Here is a 19396-nt window from a genome sequence, read left to right on the forward strand (position 1 = left end):
CAATGGATGGAATTGGAAATCATTATGTTAAAGAAAATAAATTAGGCACAGAAAGACAAATATCACATGCTCTCACTTAATTGTGGGATCTAAAAATCAAAATAATTCAATTCATGAAGCTAGAGAATAGAAAGATGGTTACTAGTACCTGGGAAGGGTGGTGGAAGATTGAGGAGGAGGTGGGGATGGTTAATGGGTATTTAAAAAAATAGAAAGAATGAATAGGCCGGGCACAGTGGCTCAAGCCTGTAATCCCAACATTTTGGGAGGCTGAGGCAGGTGGATCACCTGAGGTCAGGAGTTCGAGACCAGCCTGGCCAACATGGTGAAACCCCATCTTTACTAAAAATATAAAAATTAGCTGGGCGTGGTGGCACGCATCTGTAGTCCCAGCTACTCAGGAGGCTGAGGCAGGAGAATCGCTTGAACCCAGGAGGCGGAGATTGCAGTGAGCCGAGATCGCGCCACTGCACTCCAGCCTGGGCAACAGAGAAAGACTCCCTCTCAAAAAAATAAAAATAGCTTTGAAGACAATTCTCATTGAAGGAAGATGTCTTATGGAAATACACAATTGCTCAAAGATAAATGTATAAAGATATTCACTGGAGCTTTGTTCGAGACCAGCCTGGCCAACATGGTGAAACCCCATCTCTACTAAAAAAACAAAAATTATCTGGGCATGGTGTCACATGCCTGTAATCCCAATTACTTGGAAGGCTGAGGCAGGAGAATTGCTTGAACCTGAGAGGCAGAGGTTGCAGTGAGCCGAAATCGCGCCATTGCACTCCAGCCTGGGCAACAAGAGTGAAACCCCGTCTCAAAAAAAAAAAAAAGGAATGAATGAATGAATAAGACCTACTATTTGATAGCATAACAGGGTGACTATAGTCAATAATAACTTAATCGTACATTTTTAAATAACTAAAAGAATATAATTATATTGTTTATAACACAAAGGATAAGTGCTTGAGGGAATGGATACCCTAGATGTGATTATTTCACATTGCATGTCTTATCAAAACATCTCATGTATCCCATAAATATATATACCTATGCATCCACAACAATTAAAAATTTAAAAAAAATTTTTTAAGAAATTCGATCCCTAGTGTTGAAGAGGGGGCCTAGTGGGAGGTGCTTGTGTCACGGGGGCAGATCCCACATGAACAGCTTGGCGTTTTCCTTGAGGTAATGAGTGAGTTCTCACTCTATTAGTTCCTGCAAGAACTGGTTGTAAAAAGAGTCCGGCAACTCCCTCCTCTCTCTCCTGCTTCCTCTCTCCCCATGTGATCTGCACACACCCACTCCCCTTTGTCTTCTGCCATGAAGCCCTCACCAGAACCAGATGCTGGTAACACGCTCCTTGTACAGCCTGTAGAACCATGAGCCAAATAAACCTATTTTCTTCATAAATTACCCAGCCTCAGATATTATTTTATAGCAACACAAATGGACTAAGACAGTATATCAGCCTCCTTTTCAAGAGTGAGTAAGAATTATTGAGCCAGAGAAAGGGGACATTCCAGTTAAAGGGAAGAGCATAGGCAAAGCTTTGGAGAAGGTTGTATCATAATACATTTGGAGAGTAAGGAGTTCACTGTGGTTAAAGCAGAGAGGGTGTAGGGGGATAGGGATATTTTTGACCCATCTATATGTCACACTGACCATCCAAGCCTTAAAAGTCAAAAAAGAAAACCTTTAAGGATAGATGATGCTTCACAAAAACAATATTCAGCTACAAGTGAATTATAATTACAATACGTATGCTAGACAACACTAATAACTAATAAATATATGGTGACTATTTGAGGAGGATAGTGTGTGTGGGTGTGTGGGTGTGTGTGTGTGTGGCTGTGTGGGTGTGTGTGGATGTGTGAGTGTGTTATGTACATGTAACAGAGGAGGGTTGAAAGTTATAACAAACTACACTCCAAAATATTTTACAAACAACCTGTAACAGTTTGAGTAGGAATGTGTTTGCAGTCCAGGTCATAACAACATAAAACATAGCCAGAAATGTAACTATGACACTGCATAAACAAAAGGAAAATAAAGTACGATGATCCTATTACTGATCATGCATACTGGTATGCATCTCATTCATTAGAGTACTTTAAACTAGGTTTAAGTATCCAATTGATGAAAGGAGTTTGTTTTGTTTTTGTTTTTGTTTTTAAGTTGGAATGCAGTGCTGCAATTTGTCTGTCCTGGCAGCATTGCCTATGGACAGTCATTAATCAGAAGTGAATTATTACTTCCTTATGAAATTTAGCTTCAGTTTTTTCCTCTTGAACTTATCTGGAAATCTTTAACATGGAGAGCCATGCTAGATCCTTTCCTAATTGGAAAATTCAACTCTTCCCTCACATTTATCTTCTGAAGCCCACTTCTCTTTATTCCGTCAGGGTGTACCAACTGAGATTAAGTTCCTTTCCATCTCTCACATATATGTGTCTGTCACTGTCAAGAATTGTGGCAATTAATTTTAAGGGGAGGGGGCTAAAATCCTACATATGGGGTAGTTTAAACAAAACCACACCTTTAGCCATCAATTAAATGAACCAGATGATTGTTTCTAAAAACTCAACTTTGAAAAGATTATTCTGCACTAAGGTTTTTGTTTGTTTGGTTTTGGTTTTGGTTTTAAAATAAAAAAGAACAATTCAAGTTTGGGGAAGTAACCAGAGCCTCAAATGAAATATTGGTTATCTTTTTTAAAATTTTATACACCAATGGGTGTTTTCTTACTTTTGCTTTAAATGCGGCCTTTAATTTCTTACTTCTTTTATAATTAAGAAGCTGTATTGTTAAGAGTGAAAGTTACTGAGACATTATCAATTTCTCCCACCACACCAGGTTCACTGCACAAAGGCTTGTTCTACTGGTTAGACCTAGAGCTCATTAATATTAAAAAGTGAGGTTACTTCATTATTGGACTGAAATTTCCATTTTCACTTGCCCTGTCTTTAGCTCTGTCCTTCTAACATCAATGAGTAAGACAGAAACATGGAAAATATGCTCATCAAATTTATAGGCGATAAAAAGCCAGGAGTGACAGCAAATGTTGTTGATAAAAGGATCAAGATTCAGAAAGATTTATGAGAGGCTGGGGCAACGGGCTAAATGTAATAAAATTTAGAATGAATAAGTACCAGATCCTCAACATGGGTTCAAAAATCAATCTTGCAAGTTTGTAAAATACTTAGGAATCTTAATAAATAATGAGCTCAGTGTGTGTTAACAGTGTGATATGATTCCAAAAAAAAACTAACGGCACTTGATAGTGCTCTAAGAAAGTGTAACATTGAGAATAAGAAGGTGGATAACTTAGTCCTGAATTCAGCTTTGGGTACATATATTAGAGTATCTTTGGGATATGCTTGATTAAAGAAACTGAATCCAAATTGCAAAAGAACCTGTTCAAGGGACTAGATTATTCAACCTAAAGCTAAGATTTAGAGAACAAACAGTAGCTATACTCAAATAGTTAAAAAAGGGATTCAATGTACTGTCCATAGACCCAGAAGGGGAGAACTAGGATTAATGAATGTGAATTTCAGGCAGGCAGATTTCAGCTCAGCAAGAATAAGCTTTTTCTTCTTCAGACAAATATTAAGCCAAAAATGGAATGGGCAACCTCATAGTTCCCTACCCCTCACTGGTGGTATTCAAGCCCAGGCTGGAAAACTTCTGCCAGGGGAAAATCAAACAAACATTACAATGATGATTCAAGCATTATGTGTATTATTGGACTGGATAGTCTATGATCTATACTTTTTAAACAAACTCAGCTATCACAAAAAGACCCCTACAAAGACAGCTCATCTAGGCCCCCACGAAGCACACAATCTCTTACAGCTGTCAGAAATTATAGCCCCAAGTGTGGTACAGCTGATGGGAAGCTAATATTTTAGTTGTTCTACAAGGAATCTTAGCCAAAAGGTCAATAAGCAATATATTTCAGCAGTGTGCAGCGGCCTAAGAGAGAGAAGGACCATTATTTTATTATGTGACCCTTCTTCCAACTGGGTGAGATCATCTTTGTGTTTCCAAAAACATTGCCCAGACCCTGTGTGGACTGTAGGGTGCAGTAACGCTATACTTGGGCCTTTCAAAAAAATATGATGTGCCAAGAACAAACCCAGCTCAGGATTCCCAAACAGAAATTGGAGGACCTTTTAGTCAGAGCGAAGAATACAAAGATCTGTGAAGCCAGAAACTTCAAAGATTAAGCCGAATCAGGAATTTATTTACCTAAAATGTGTTCAGACCAAGTATCATTAATGCTTTCCTTCTTGACACATTCGGTAAAAGAAGCAAACCTTCCAGGATGCCATGCTTCACTTTATATCATATCCTCTGATACAGGGTGGGGTAGGGGAAGCGCAGTAAATCTAGAGTCCTCATTTTCTTATATTGTGTTTGAGAATATTTTTCTTAATCTATGTAAGTACTTTTTTTTTTTTTTGAGACGGAGTCTCACTCTGTCGCCCAGGCTAGAGTACAGTCATGCAATCTTGGCTCACTGCAAGCTTTGCCTCCCGGGTTCACGCCATTCTTCTGCCTCAGCCTCCCGAATAGCTGGGACTACAGGCGCCCACCACCACACCCGGCTAATTTGTTGTATTTTTTAGTAGAGATGGGGTTTCACCGTGTTAGCTAGGATGGTCTCGATCTCCTGACCTCATGATCCACCCACCTCGGCCTCCCAAAGTGCTGGGATTACAGGCATGAGCCACCGCGCCCGGCCTGAAAGTACTTTTTTATCTCTCCCTGAGAACTTATGACATTGCTGTTCCTGATACCTGACACTGTGACCATTCTCAAAATTGCAGAACTATCGACCAGAAGAATGAAAAGTTATCCCCCTCACACTACAAGGGGAATACAAGAAGAAAAGGAAAAGCAAAAGGCCTCTCCACTTTAAAAGCCCATGGTCTCTTCTACCAGAAGGTAAGAAAGAACGGCCATTACTTATTTAGCTCAATTAAGTAAGAACTTTCTTATAGTCAGCTATGACCAAGAAAACAATGGGCAGCCTTGGAGAGCTCAAGCATGGATTAACCTATCCATCACTAAAACAAGGTTGCTGAAGTTGAGCACAAAGAAACCTAGTGGGTACTTTTGTACCTAATTCCTTAGAGACATGTTTAAGAAGCCCCAGAAGTCACATGTCCCAGCCAAATGGGTTTGCTAAGGTGTCATCATCACATCAATAATTTTGATCTTCAGTGCTAAAAATATGAAACATATACAGGCAGTGCTGCTTTAGTTGAATTGGGTGGTAATGGTGAAGATAGGTGGAGAGAAGGGAACCTGTTTTTATTTGCTTTGAATCTTTACTATTCTATGTAAATTTTATTCTGAAAAAAAGATTCCTCAGATATTCTGGTATTTTGAAGCCCACTAGGTAATTATTATTCCTCCCAGAAGAATCTGCATTATCCTACAAGAGGGAGACTTCTAGAAGTGCAAAAAGGACACAACATTATCATTTTCTCCTACCGCCTGTTCAAACCTGTTCCATGAAGCTAATTCTCTTCTCCCCTTGAGATGAACCTAGAGTATGTCTATTGTCTAGCCCCATCAGATACGAAAATAAAAAATTCCACACAAAACACTTTACTCTCACTTTTATCCAAAATCCAATTTACTTCAATTATTTAAATATCCTTTCCCACGTAACAGTCAAAAAATTAAAACCCTAAACTTCATTTAGAGGGAATGCTTCTTCCCCTCCCCAGCATGGGCTGCTACAGGCTGGAAGCCTGGAATGGGAAAGGGGGACATGGTCACCTTCTTCTCTGGGTGCCTTTCCTTGATTCTGTTCCTCCCTGTCAGCTTTCTCGCTGTGGTTTCTGCTCTCTCCAGAGTTGAAGTAGGGCAAAGGGGAAGGTGGTACTGTTTGGCAAGGAGCAGAAAAGGTTGTACCTGAAAGGAACCAGAATTGCCTAGTGTTAATGCTCTCTGGGTCAGGAATGAGTTTTAAACTGTCTCTTTTCCTCATGGGGGCACTTCTGCTACTTCTATGGTGACTCCTCTTCTCCATTAGAAGAGCTATTAGATTGAGGTTCCTTTGAGACATCAATCTCTCTCTTCTGGCTGGTTGCTTACAGCCTTCTCACCCCCTACTCCTCTGACTAGACACCTCTATCCCTTTCCCGTAAGATTTCCTTACCTGTGTCAGGAAACCCTCTAAGGTGTGGTCCCTCAGCAGCTCTGTCTGACATGTCCCACACCTGATCCATTAAACACATATACACACACATACTTCTCAGTGCTTCAGGGTCCTCATCTGTAAGATGGAGATATTAAGCCAAGTGCAGTGGCACACACCTATAGTCCCTGCTATTCCAGAGGCTGAGGTGGGAGTACCACTTGAATCCATGAGTTTGAGGCTGTAGTGCACTATTATTGGGACTGTAAATAGCCACTGTACTCCAGCCTGGGCAACATAGTGAGACCCCATCTCTATAATAAATAAATAAGAGAATATTAATAGCAACTCTCTCCTATGGTTGTTGTGAAGATTAAACAAAACAATAACTGGCCCAAAATAAACACTAAGATAACAATAACTTTCCCAAGCTCATATTATTAGTAGTAAGTAGTAAAACTAGATCTGTCCTCCTTCAAAGCCAGGGAGGTACATTTCCTGTCACGGTACATTTCCTGTCACACTGCATTTCCAGGAGGGAGATATTTTGAACCAAGGAACTATCCAGAACTATTCAATTCATCCACTCTGCTCACTCATAAGACTGGCTATGGGCATGGTTTTGGCAACAAATTGATTGTCCTGAAACCTCTGGTTCAACTCTCCAGCAGCACCCTAAAGCTGTGGATCAGCATCAGGAAGTCCCTGGGCATCCTCCCCCTTCACTCCAGAGCATCACACCAGGCTGAACTCAAGAGCTGTCACATGCTGGGAAAAGTGCCAAACTAATCTCTAGAGCATGGGGCACTCTGACACCTGACATAGACAAGAGGATAACTTTTTTCACCTTCGAGTCAACATTATACTCTTCAAATCCTCTTTTAGGAAACCTTATATAAAACCATGCTCACTCAATAGACAGCCTCCAAAGTGAAGCGTGTCTCACTAGGTCTTTGACACTCCTTCGTTAGGTGACTATCTGCTACCAACACAGAACAAAACTAGAGAGATTTCTGCCCTAGAGACCACATCTTGAGGTGCAGACTTTTCCCACTCTCTGTTCTCTCAAAGTATTCCTTAGAGTATTCCTTAATTGATATAGTACATTAAATTAGAGAGCTAGTCTCACATAGAATGTTCATTAAATATTCTCTTTCAGCACACCAGAGTCACATTTTCCATGCTTTAAAGGTTAGAAATCTTTTTGCAAACTTCATATCTTTCCACCCCAAGGTGGAGATTCATCTTCAAAGGTTCCTAAAAGGGATGTGATTCTATCGCAAAGAACATCTTCCTCTGGAAAGAACCAACTGGCTTCCATCAAAGCATTTCACAACATTTATGCATCATTCCTACAGGCTACTTGGTAATTGCAAAGACAAAGATGTACCTTTACACAGGGGCAATATCTAGTACCTTAACCACATAATCAAGCTAAGCATCACTGACAGTAGGACAATCTAATGTTATGTTCTTACTGATGTGAAGTGATACAAAACACAAAGCATCATTTATTACATGTCTTGCCAAATATGTTTAACTTGAATCTTATCAAGCCTTTAAACCGAATTTCCAGTTTATGGGAAATAGAAATGATAAAGGAACATGTCTAAAAAAAAACCAACAAACAAAAAAATAACCAGAAGGAAACAAGAAGGCTAATTCAGAGCATAGAATGTCCTATAAGACAACTGGCCAAGTTTCTTCAAAAAGTCAATTTCACAGGGAAAAAAATAGATGACACTGTTCAAAAATAAGAGACTAAGGAGATATAATAACCAAATATAATGCATGAAACTTCATAGAGTCATGATTTGAAGGAAATAACTGTAAGACACATCATGGAGAAAAACTGAGGAAATTTCAGTGTGAATTAGATATGGGTTGATATTAGGGAACTGTCACTTTCCTGAGGTGTCATAGTAGAATGTAACTATAGTAGAATATACTTATAATTAACATATATGTGATAAAGTGTTTGTAAGTAAAGCATCATGATGTCCAACCAATGTGTATGCACATATCCACACACATTCAACATGTGTTAACAATTGTGGGTATTGTAAGTGGATATGCAAGTATTCATTGTAATATTCTTTCAAATTTTCAGCATGTTTAAAAATTATAAAAATACAGGCAAAATGTTTCTATTTGCAGATGTGAGGACAGTGTAGAAAATACCAAAGTATCTATAAAAGCAAAATGAAACAAAATACCTCCTAAAGCTAATTAAGTTCAGCCAGCCAATTAGGTATTACTGCAATGGGCTGCCCAGTAATCAAAGAGGACTACTTATTTCCCACCAGGGTTTTTACAAAAAGATTCATTCTGATAAGTTCTCTGATGAAGTTCAGACATTGTTACAGGGGGTGGCACCAGCTTCTCTACATCTCTATCAAAATCAAAGAAAACTCAGAAAAAAATAGAAAACAAAAGTTGCTTTATTATTCTACTATTTGAGCAGAATCTACCTTACACAAAGCAAATGCTTGTTTAATCTCAATGATATTCATAAAGTTGTAATTGAGAGAGAAAAAAAGCAAAATTTATTTAAGAAGTCTATAAATCTCCCTATTTACAAAATTTTTCTTAATATACAAAATAAACTGGGATCAAAAGTTTTTATAACCCTAAAAAAAAATAAAAAAGTACAGCCAGGTTACAGCTTAATCAACACACAAATCAACTGCATTTCTTTATACAACAATGGATGTATGAAAACTAAAATTAAAAACACAATGCCATTTAAAATTGCTCCAAAGAAATACTTAGGTATAATGTAAAAAAGTAAACACACCATGTACAAAATATGTATGCTTTAACTACAAAATATAATTTAAAAATCAAAGAGCCGGGTGCAGTGGCTCACACCTGTAGTCCCAGCACTTTGGGAGGCCGAGGCAGGCAGATCACCCGAGGTCAGGAGTTTGAGACCAGCCTGACCAACATGGAGAAACTGCGCCACTACTAAAAATACAATGCCTAATTTCATTACTTACCCAGGAGTCATTCAGGAGCAGGTTGTTTAATTTCCATGTAGTTGTATGGTTTTTAGTGAGTTTCTTTTTTTTTTTTTTATTATACTTTAAGTTTTAGGGTACAGGTGCACAATGTGCAGGTTAGTTACATATGTATACATGTGCCATGCTGGTGTGCTGCACCCATTAACTCGTCATTTAGCATTAGGTATATCTCCTAATGCTATCCCTCCCCCCTCCCCCCACCCCACAACAGTCCCCAGAGTGTGATGTTCCCCTTCCTGTGTCCATGTGTTCTCATTGTTCAATTCCCATCTATGAGTGAGAACATGCAGTGTTTGGTTTTTTGTTCTTGCGATAGTTTACTGAGAATGATGATTTCCAATTTCATCCATGTCCCTACAAAGGACATGAACTCATCATTTTCTATGGCTGCATAGTATTCCATGGTGTATATGTGCCACATTTTCTTAATCCAGTCTATCATTGTTGGACATTTGGGTTGGTTCCAAGTCTTTGCTATTGTGAATAATGCCACAATAAACATACGTGTGCATGTGTCTTTATAGCAGCATGATTTATAGTCCTTTGGGTATATACCCAGTAATGGGATGGCTGGGTCAAATGGTATTTCTAGTTCTAGATCCCTGAGGAATCGCCACACTGACTTCCACAATGGTTGAACTAGTTTACAGTCCCATCAACAGTGTAAAAGTGTTCCTATTTCTCCACATCCTCTCCAGCACCTGTTGTTTCTTGACTTTTTAATGATTGCCATTCTAACTGGTGTGAGATGGTATCTCATTGTGGTTTTGATTTGCATTTCTCTGATGGCCAGTGATGATGAGCATTTTTTCATCTGTCTTTTGGCTGCATAAATGTCTTCTTTTGAGAAGTGTCTGTTCATATCCTTTGCCTACTTTTTGATGGGGTTGTTTGTTTTTTTCTTGTAAATTTGTTGGAGTTCATTGTAGATTCTGGATATTAGCCCTTTGTCAGATGAGTAGGTTGCGATCTCCTTAAGCTGATAAGCAACTTCAGCAAAGTCTCAGGATACAAAATCAATGTACAAAAATCACAAGCATTCTTATACACCAATAACAGACAAACAGAGAGCCAAATCATGAGTGAACTCCCATTCACAATTGCTTCAAAGAGAATAAAATACCTAGGAATCCAACTAACAAGGGATGTGAAGGACCTCTTCAAGGAGAACTACAAACCACTGCTCCATGAAATAAAAGAGGACACAAACAAATGGAAGAACATTCCATGCATGGATAGGAAGAATCAATATCATGAAAATGGCCATACTGCCCAAGGTAATTTATAGATTCAATGCCATCCCCATCAAGCTACCAATGACTTTCTTCACAGAATTGGAAAAAACTACTTTAAAGTTCATATAGAACCAAAAAAGAGCCCAATCGCCAAGTCAATCCTAAGCCAAAAGAACAAAGGTGGAGGCATCACGCCACCTGACTTCAAACTATACTACAAGCCTACAGTAACCAAAACAGCATGGTACTGGTACCAAAACAGAGATATAGATCAATGGAACAGAACAGAGCCCTCAGAAATAACACCGCATATCTACAACTATCTGATCTTTGAAAAACCTGAGAAAAACAAGAAATGGGGGAAGGATTCCCTATTTAATAAATGGTGCTGGGAAAACTGGCTAGCCATATGTAGAAAGCTGAAACTGGATCCCTTCCTTACACCTTATACAAAAATTAATTCAAGATGGATTAAAGACTTAAACGTTAGACCGAAAACCATAAAAACCCTAGAAGAAAACCTAGGCATTACCATTCAGGACATAGGCATGGGCAAGGACTTCATGTCTAAAACACCAAAAGCAATGGCAACAAAAGCCAAAATTGACAAATGGGATCTAATTAAACTAAAGAGCTTCTGCACAGCAAAAGAAACTACCATCAGAGTGAACAGGCAACCTACAAAATGGGAGAAAATTTTAGTGAGTTTCTTAATCTTGAGTTCTAATTTGATTGTGCTGTGGTCTGAGAGACTCTTACAATTTCAGTTTTTTGCATTTGCTGAGGAGTGTTTTACTTCCAATTATGTGATTGATTTTAGAGTAAGTGCTATGTGGCACTGAGAATAATGTATATTCTGTTGTTTTTGGGTGGAGAGCTCTGTAGATATCTATGAAGTCCACTTGATCCAGAGCTGGAGGTCAAGTCCTGAATATCCTTGTTAATTTTCTGTCTCGATGATCTAATTGACAATGGGGTGTTAAAATCTCCCACCATTATTGTGGGGGTGTCTAAGCCTCTTTGTAGGTCTCTAAGAACTTGTTTTATAAATCTGGATGCTCCTGTATTGGGTACATATATATTTAGGATAGTTACTCTTCTTGTTGAATTGAGCCCTTTACCATTATGTATTGCCCTTGTCTTTTTTGATCTTTGTTGGTTTAAAGTCTGTCTTGTCAGAAACTAGGATTACAACCCCTGCTTTTTTCTGCTTTCCATTTTCTTGGTGTTTCCATTTTCTTGGTAAATTTTCCTGCATTCCATATTTTAAGCTTATGTGTGTCTTTGCACATGAGATGGGTCTCTTGAATATAGCACACCAATAGGTCCTGACTCTTTATACAGCTTGCTGTTCTGTGTCTTTTATTTGGGACATTTAGCCCATTTACATTTAAGGTTAATATTGTTATGTGTAAATTTGATCCTGTCATCATGACACTAACTGGTTATTTTGCACACTTGTTGATGTAGTTGCTTCATAGTATCATCGGTCTTTGTACTTCCATGTGTTTTTGTAGTGTTAGTGATAATTGTAGTGGTAATGATTTTTGTGGTGTAGGCTGGTAATGATTTTTCCTTTCCATCTTTAGTGCTTCCTTCAGAAGCTCTTGCAAGGCAGGCCTAGTGGTGAAGAATTCCCTCAGCATTTGCTTGTCTGAAAAGGATTTTATTTCTCCTGTGCTTATGAAGCTTAGTTTGGTTGGATATTAAATTCTAGGTTGAAAATTCTTTTAAGAATGTTGAATATTGGCCCCCAATCTCTTCTGGCTTGTAGGGTTTCTGCTGAGAGGTCAACTGTTAGTCTGATGGGCTTCCTTTTGTAGGTGACATGGCCTTTCTCTATGGCTGCCCTTAACGTTTTTTCCTTCATTTTAACCTTGGAAAATCTGATAATTATGTGTCTTGGGATTTATCTTCTCATGGAGTCTCTTACTGGGGTTCTCTGGATTTCCTGAATTTGAATGTTGTCCTGTCTTGCTAGGTTGGGAAAGTTCTCCTGTATGATATCCTGAAGTATGTTTTCCAACCGGGTTCCATTCTCCCCATCTCTTTCAGGTACCCCTATCAGTCATAGGTTCAGTCTTTTTACATAATCCCATAGTTCTCAGAGGTTTTGTTCACTCCTTTTCATTCTTTTTTCTCTAATCTTGTCTGCCTGCCTTATTTCAGCAAGATAGTCTTCAATCTCTGAAATGCTTTCCTCCACTTGATGCACTTGGCTATTGATACTTGTGGTTGCATTGTGAAGTTCTTTTGTGTTGTGCTTTTCAGCTCCATCAGGTCATTTATGTTCATCTCTAAACTAGTTATTCTGGTTAACATTTCGTATAATGTTTTATCATGGCTCTTAGCTTCTTTGCATTGGGTTAGAACATCTGCCTTTAGCTCAGCAAAGTTTGTTATAACTCACCTTCTGAAGCCTACTTCTGTCAATTAATTCATCTCAGCCTCCACCCAGTTCTATGCCCTTGTTGGAGAGGTCTTGTGATCATTTGGAGGAGAAGAGGCACTCTGGTTTCTTGAGTTTTCAGCAATTTTTTGTTGATTCTTTCTCATCTTCATGAGTTCATCTAGCTTCAATCTTTGAGGCTGCTGACCTTTGGATGGGGTTTTTGGACTTTTTTGGACTTTTTTGTTGATGCGGTTGTTATTGTGTTTTCTGTTTGTTTGTTTGTTTGTTTTGTTTTTAACAGTCAGGCCCTTCTTCCATAAGGCTTCTGCAGTTTGCTGGGCGTCCACTCCAGACCCTATTTGCCTGGGTCCCTCCCTACCTGGAGGTATCACCACTGGAGGCTGCAGAACAGCAAAGATGGCTGCCTGCACCTTCCTCTGGGAGCTGTGTCCCGGAAGGGGACTGACCTGATGCCAGCAGAAACGCTCCTATATAAGGTGCCTCGCAACCCCTGTGGGTGGGCGGGGGGAGCGGAGGTCTCATCCAGTCAGGAGGCACAGGATCAGGAACCCCCTTAACAAAGCACTCTGGCTGCCCCTTGGCAGAGGGGATGCACTGCACTGTGGGGAATCCCATTCATCAGTGCCCGGATTCCTCAGTCAGCACTGGGAAAGACTAAGTTTGCTGATCTGCAGAGACTGTCCCTCCTCCCTGGGGCTCTGTCCCAGGGAGATCAGAGTTCTGTCTGTAAACCCCTGGTTGGAATTGCTGAAATTCCCACGGGAAGGCCCTGCACAGTGAGGAGCGATGGGTCAGGGTCCAGCCTAGAGAGGCAGTCTGGCCACAATCTGCCATAGCTGCTGTGCTGTGCCATGGGGAATTCCTCCTGAGTCCAAATCACCCAGTCTCCCCAGCACTGGCAGGGGTAAACGGCAGACTGGAGCTGCAGTGATGGCTCCTGCCCCTCCCCGCAGGAGCTCAGTCATCTTAGGCAGCAGGAGAATGCAGTGATGGTGATCAACCCTCCCCCTGGAAACTCAGTAGTCTTAGGCAGTCTCCAGCCAAGTGGCCACCAAGAATCTTCACAGCTCTATGCTTGGGACCCAAGGCCCTGGTGGCATGGACTCACAAGGGGGATATCCTGACCTGTGGGTTGCACAGATCTGTGGAAAAAGTGTGGTTTCCTGGGGCGGGTAGCACAATCACTCACACCTCCCTTGGCTGGGGGTGGGAGCTCCCCTTCCCCTGCACTCCCGGGAGGGCCATTGCTCCACCCTGCTTTTCCTCACTCTCCATGGGTCGTGCCAGCTGCCTAGTCCAATGAGAGAACCTGGATACCACAGTTGCCAGTGCAGGATTCACTGGCTATTTTCATTATCTCGGTGGGAGCCTCTGATGGCAACCGCTTCTAGTCAGCCATCTTGGCCCCTCCCCGCTATCACTTTTCTTATGACAACAAACTTTAAAATCTAAAGGAAACAAATGATGTTCTATCAAAATATAAATTCCCCAAATTAACTAAATGATAAGTAGAACACCTAAACAACCCAACATCTACAGAATTTGAAAATATATATATATTTTATATATAATATATATATATTAAAGCTCTACAATTAAAAATGGTACCAGATTCAGGATGTTTGTGGGTAAGTTGTCCCTAAATTCAAGGAACAACAATAGAAGCCTTCCCAATTCAATTTACAGTTCTATCATAATATTAATGCCAAAACCTGACAAACATATTCCAATAAGAAAACTAGAATACTTACAATTAAAATCTGAAACCAGATATTAACAAATTAAATCTAGCAATGTGTTAAAATAGTTATATTCTATAACTAAGCAAAGTTTATTCCAGAAAGCAACATTTCCCAATTTTAAGAAATCTATTAGTGTAATGTATTACATTAAAAATTTTTAAAAGAAAAATATGTAATTAAGTAAGTACATGCCAAAAATATATTTGAGGTATTGGAACAGATATTCCTGATCAATTTTCATTAGTGATTTTTAAGATGTGAATATTTTCTCTCTTCATGTATATTATAAGCCTTTCTCATATCATATATTATTTCTGTAAGCTACATCTACCTGCTATACCCTCATTCTGCTATAGATCCCAGGAATTTCTAAGTAGTGTATCAATCAATATATTTAGAAGTAGTTTAAACTTGCCTTTCAGGAGACTAGCCTAAGGAAATGCTTCATGAAAAAAATGTCTATGGCTTAGTAAGTTTGGGAAAACTATATATTGTGTTTTTCTCTTAGAGATTTGCAACAAAGGTTAATTTAAAGACTCAGAGAAGTCTTCCAGGGTTTCCCAAGTTGATTGAACATAAAACACTTTTGTTCTTATAATGCCTATTAATACCCCATGAATATACTTTGATAAACACTGGTTTAGATCATGTCACCACAATGTCAGTCTCAGCACGAGTAGCATTTATTGTTCAGGGCATTGTGTGAGGTACTACTGCAGATATTGAATTATAAGATATAATCTATTCCCACAGATGATTATAATGAAGTTTAGTCAGAACATATAAATAAAGAGATAAATAATTTGAGGCAACATGGCATACGTACCAAATAAGCAATCCAAACAAAAAGTGTAGCAAGGGTGCATAGGAGGCAGGAATGTTACATGCTAAATGGTTGAGGAAGGTGTCTAGGAGGATATATGAGTTAATCCTTGGGAGAAAACACACACACACACACACACACACACACACACACACATACACGGCAAAAATGTGAATCATATATTTGGGAGAAATTAAAGCACTGGTTTATAGCTGTTCAAGAGGTAGGTAGGGTGACCGTGTAAAGTATCTTGCTTTAAGGATCTAGATCTTTATTACTCAGCCCATAAAGAACTAATGGAGGTCTTTCAGCAAGAAGAGAGCATCTCAGGGTAAGTGTATTTATAGAAAGTTGCAATTAACACAAAAGTTTTCAAAAAAATGTTTTCTGTTTGACTCCTGTCTTAGCCTAGGCTCTCCACAAAAGCAGAACATATGACAAAGTCCAGTGTACAGATGCTTTATTTTGGAGTATGATCCCAAGGAGCTGCAGGGAAAGACTGGGAAGAATAAAGAAAAGAAGAGGGAAACACAACCCAATCTAGCTCATCACCACTGTGGGCAACTGAGGCTTGATTCCTCTGGGATCCTCTAAAAGGACCAGAAAGGATACATCTCAGAATTATTCACCCAGGAGTTGAAAAAGGGAAACATTTATCTTCCAGTTCCCAGACCCTATTAACAAAGGATCGCCCTCACACCTGCAGGTTTGTATATGCTCCAGAATGCCCACATGCATTTCTACAGGTATCCTACTTAGTGAAGGTGGAGAAACCCTGGGGCAGAAAGTGAGAAATAAACAGTGAATCTAAAGTGAGGCATTGTCACGTTATACCTGCATGTAACTGGCGACCCCAGCAATGGCTGGAGTAAAAAGGGGACTCCTCCCAGAAAAGTCTATATAAGAGGTGTCTGGTAGACTCTCCAAAGGAAGGTCAATCCAACTCAACACCATATTTCCTGGTTCCCACCTGATTGATTTTCCAGCAGTCCTTTGCACACGTGGTCGTTTCATATGTGGTCATCTCTAGGCTTTTTATCATTGTTTTTTTTTCTCCTTCCATTTCCCCCTCTCATTCTAAAACAAATAAATGAAAACAAACAAAAAATAGGCATACCATTTTTTTAAAAAAATGTTGCTTTAATTTATTTATACAAAGAAAAAACATTTTAGATTTGTTTAATACGGTAAATTTGATGGCAAAATGGCCACTAGAACAAGTTCTCAGACAAGATGTATATGCTCTGTAGGTAAAAATTAACTTCTACAAGGAAGTTTTCAATAAATTTTACACTTCTATGACAGCCCTGTATCCCCAGTCAGAACCAAGCAAAGCACTAAAGTCATTGCTCTGCTTATTCCAGTTACCGGGTCTGCTGTGGCAGAAGCCATATTCGGAAATCTGGTTCTTCATAATTGCCACAAACCAGCAATATTCATCTTCCATTCACTTAACAAATATTCGTTGAGGACCCTCTGTGATCCAGGTATGATTTTAAGCTCTGGAGATTAAGGTCTGAACAAAACAGAGTAAGTCTCTGCCCTCATGAAATTTACAATCTCACAGGGGAAGTATACAAGTAAATATGTAATATGTTGAATGGTGACAGAAGCTGTGGAAAAAAACAAAACAGTACAAGAGAATAAAGGATTCCCAGATGAGAAGTGGAAAGATGGGTGTCACAATTTTATATAGCATGGTTATAAAATAAATTTGTACAGAGACATGAAGGAGGTGAGAGAATGAGCCACGTAGACAGATGGGGAAGAAACATACCAGGTGTGGTAAAAACAACTGGCAAGACCTTGAGGCAAAGTAATGCTCGCCCCATTCAGGGAAGAGTGAGGAGGCCACTGCAGTGAAAGCAGAGTGAGCGGAGGGACGTGAAAGGAGGAGATGTCACAGAGGTAGCCTTGGGTGAGATGATATAGGGCCTTGGAGACCATTATAAAACTTAGGACTTTACTCTAATTGAAACAGGAAGCTATAGAAGGATTTTCAGAAGAGGAGTCATGTAATCAACTCACATTTGTAAAGGATCACTCTTATTGCCATGGAGAATGGATATAGGTGTCCTAGGGTAGAAGTGAGCAGGCCACTTAGGAAGGTAGGTGGAAGATAATGATGGCCCAGATGAGAATGATAGCAGCAAGAAATGGTAGGGTTCTAATTATATTTAGAACATAGAGTGGCCAAGATTAGTTGATGGATTGGATGTGTTCCATAACAGAAAATGAGAAATCAAAAATGACTCTAAGATTTTTTACCTGAATTGCCATTTAACACAAAGAGAACTGTAGGTTTGAGGTTGAAAAAATTAAAAGTTCAGCTTAGGGCATGTTAAGTGTGAGCTATTTATTAAACACCCAAGTGATGATGTCAAATGGGCAGCTGGCTGTACGCAGTCCTCTCCTTGCAAGATTCCAACATGCACAAACTTCAGTTACCCAGGTTTAGTTAAATAACACCAGTCCTCCAAAAATATGATTGAAATTGCATTTGCCACATTACAGTAACTGAATAATCGCATAAAGTACAATTTCACTGTTTCTCCCATCCACAAATCACTCTGTATATAACAGATGTATATTATGATTAGTGACCAATCATGTCACTTCTTTCAGAGTCTGCCTGACTGATTGGCTTCTTTCAGAGCCAACTGCTCACTTGTGTGTCTATTATTCAGTTCACACACAGCAAAATATGTCACCGTGTTGTCTCCTGTCTCTCAGTAATAAGCCCACATGACATTCCACAAAAATGGATTATCAAAAGAAGAAACTGGTCCACAAAGATGAAAGGGCACCAAGGAAAAACATGACAACACTAAAAGTGAAATTCAAATCAAATATAAATGGAGAAGAAATAGCTGCCCCAGGAATACTGACACTGCCACTGTTTAAGACACTGGAATGCAGCCACAAGCACTTCGTGCAGGTAACTTTATAGACATAAAGGAGGAAAGTGCTTGTAAGGAAAAAGACGAAGATGCTCCAGAGGGATATGTCAGAGCAAGTGATTCAGGCAAAATATTTCACATTAAAAGAACTCTTAGAGATATGTCACAACATCTAAAGCACAAAGGCTAAAATGTTGGAAGCTGATCCAAATTTAGAAAGAAATATGATAATTTGCCAAGGTGTAGAATTGATGCTTACTCCATATTGAAAGTTATGACAAGAAGGCAAGCACTGTTCTAAGTAGTCTTGATAAGTGTTTTACAAATGAATGAAACACTTTCTCAATGTTCCTAATGTTTTAAATTAGTGTACTAAACTAAGTAAATATTAGTTTTAAAATATTACTTTTTATTTCTTCATTACCTCATATGTTTATAATCAACAGTAAGAGCCTCATATTTTGACAAAATTTTAAGTCCTGCAACAATCATAATTTTTATCACTGATTATTAAGAACACTTTGTGCTGTCTCAGTTTGCACAGTCATTTTTATGGCCCACATGAAGCAAGAACTGCCTGTATGCAAATTTGGAGTTTAGGAGAAGAAATTCAGCTGGAGACATAAATTTGCAAATTATCACTACAGAAACAGTATTCCTGAATGATATCACCTGAAGTACAGATAAAGAAGAGATCTAAGGCTAGAGCCCTGGGGAACTCCAATGTTCAGAGGTAAAGGAAAGGAGAAAGAATCAACAAAGATGACTGAAAAGGAGTGGCTAGTGAGCTAGGAGAATCAAAAGAGCAGTATCCCAAAGCCCACGAAGCGGGGAGTTTCAAGAAGAAAGTAATCAACTGTGCAGCTGGTGAGAGAAGGAAGACAAACCTGAGAATTGACCACTGTGTTTGGCAATATGAAGGTTACTAGTGACCTCGGCAAGAGCTGTTTCAAGAAAATAATTGGAATGACAGCCCGATTCAAGTGAGTTCAAAAGAGACTGGAAGGAGAGGAGTGGAACAATAAATAGACAGCCTTCTGAGGAGATTTTTCTATAGGGCATGGCAGAGTGGAATGTGAGTCCATTCTGTCTTCTTAAGATGG

The 19396-nt window shown here is 39.3% G+C and overlaps 1 long non-coding RNA gene across 2 annotated transcripts in view; it reads right to left on the reverse strand.

The window, feature by feature from the left end:
* Positions 1-19396, reverse strand: part of LOC134738433 (uncharacterized) — a 211704-nt gene that overhangs the window by 51845 nt on the left and 140463 nt on the right. For both annotated transcript variants that reach the window (XR_010124154.1, XR_010124153.1), the window contains exon 4: positions 16364-16470. This is a non-coding gene — a long non-coding RNA (uncharacterized LOC134738433). The remainder of the gene's footprint in view (positions 1-16363; positions 16471-19396) is intronic.

The sequence above is a fragment of the Pongo pygmaeus genome, chromosome 17 (genome assembly GCF_028885625.2).
Source record: "Pongo pygmaeus isolate AG05252 chromosome 17, NHGRI_mPonPyg2-v2.0_pri, whole genome shotgun sequence".
Taxonomy (NCBI): Eukaryota; Metazoa; Chordata; class Mammalia; order Primates; family Hominidae; genus Pongo; species Pongo pygmaeus.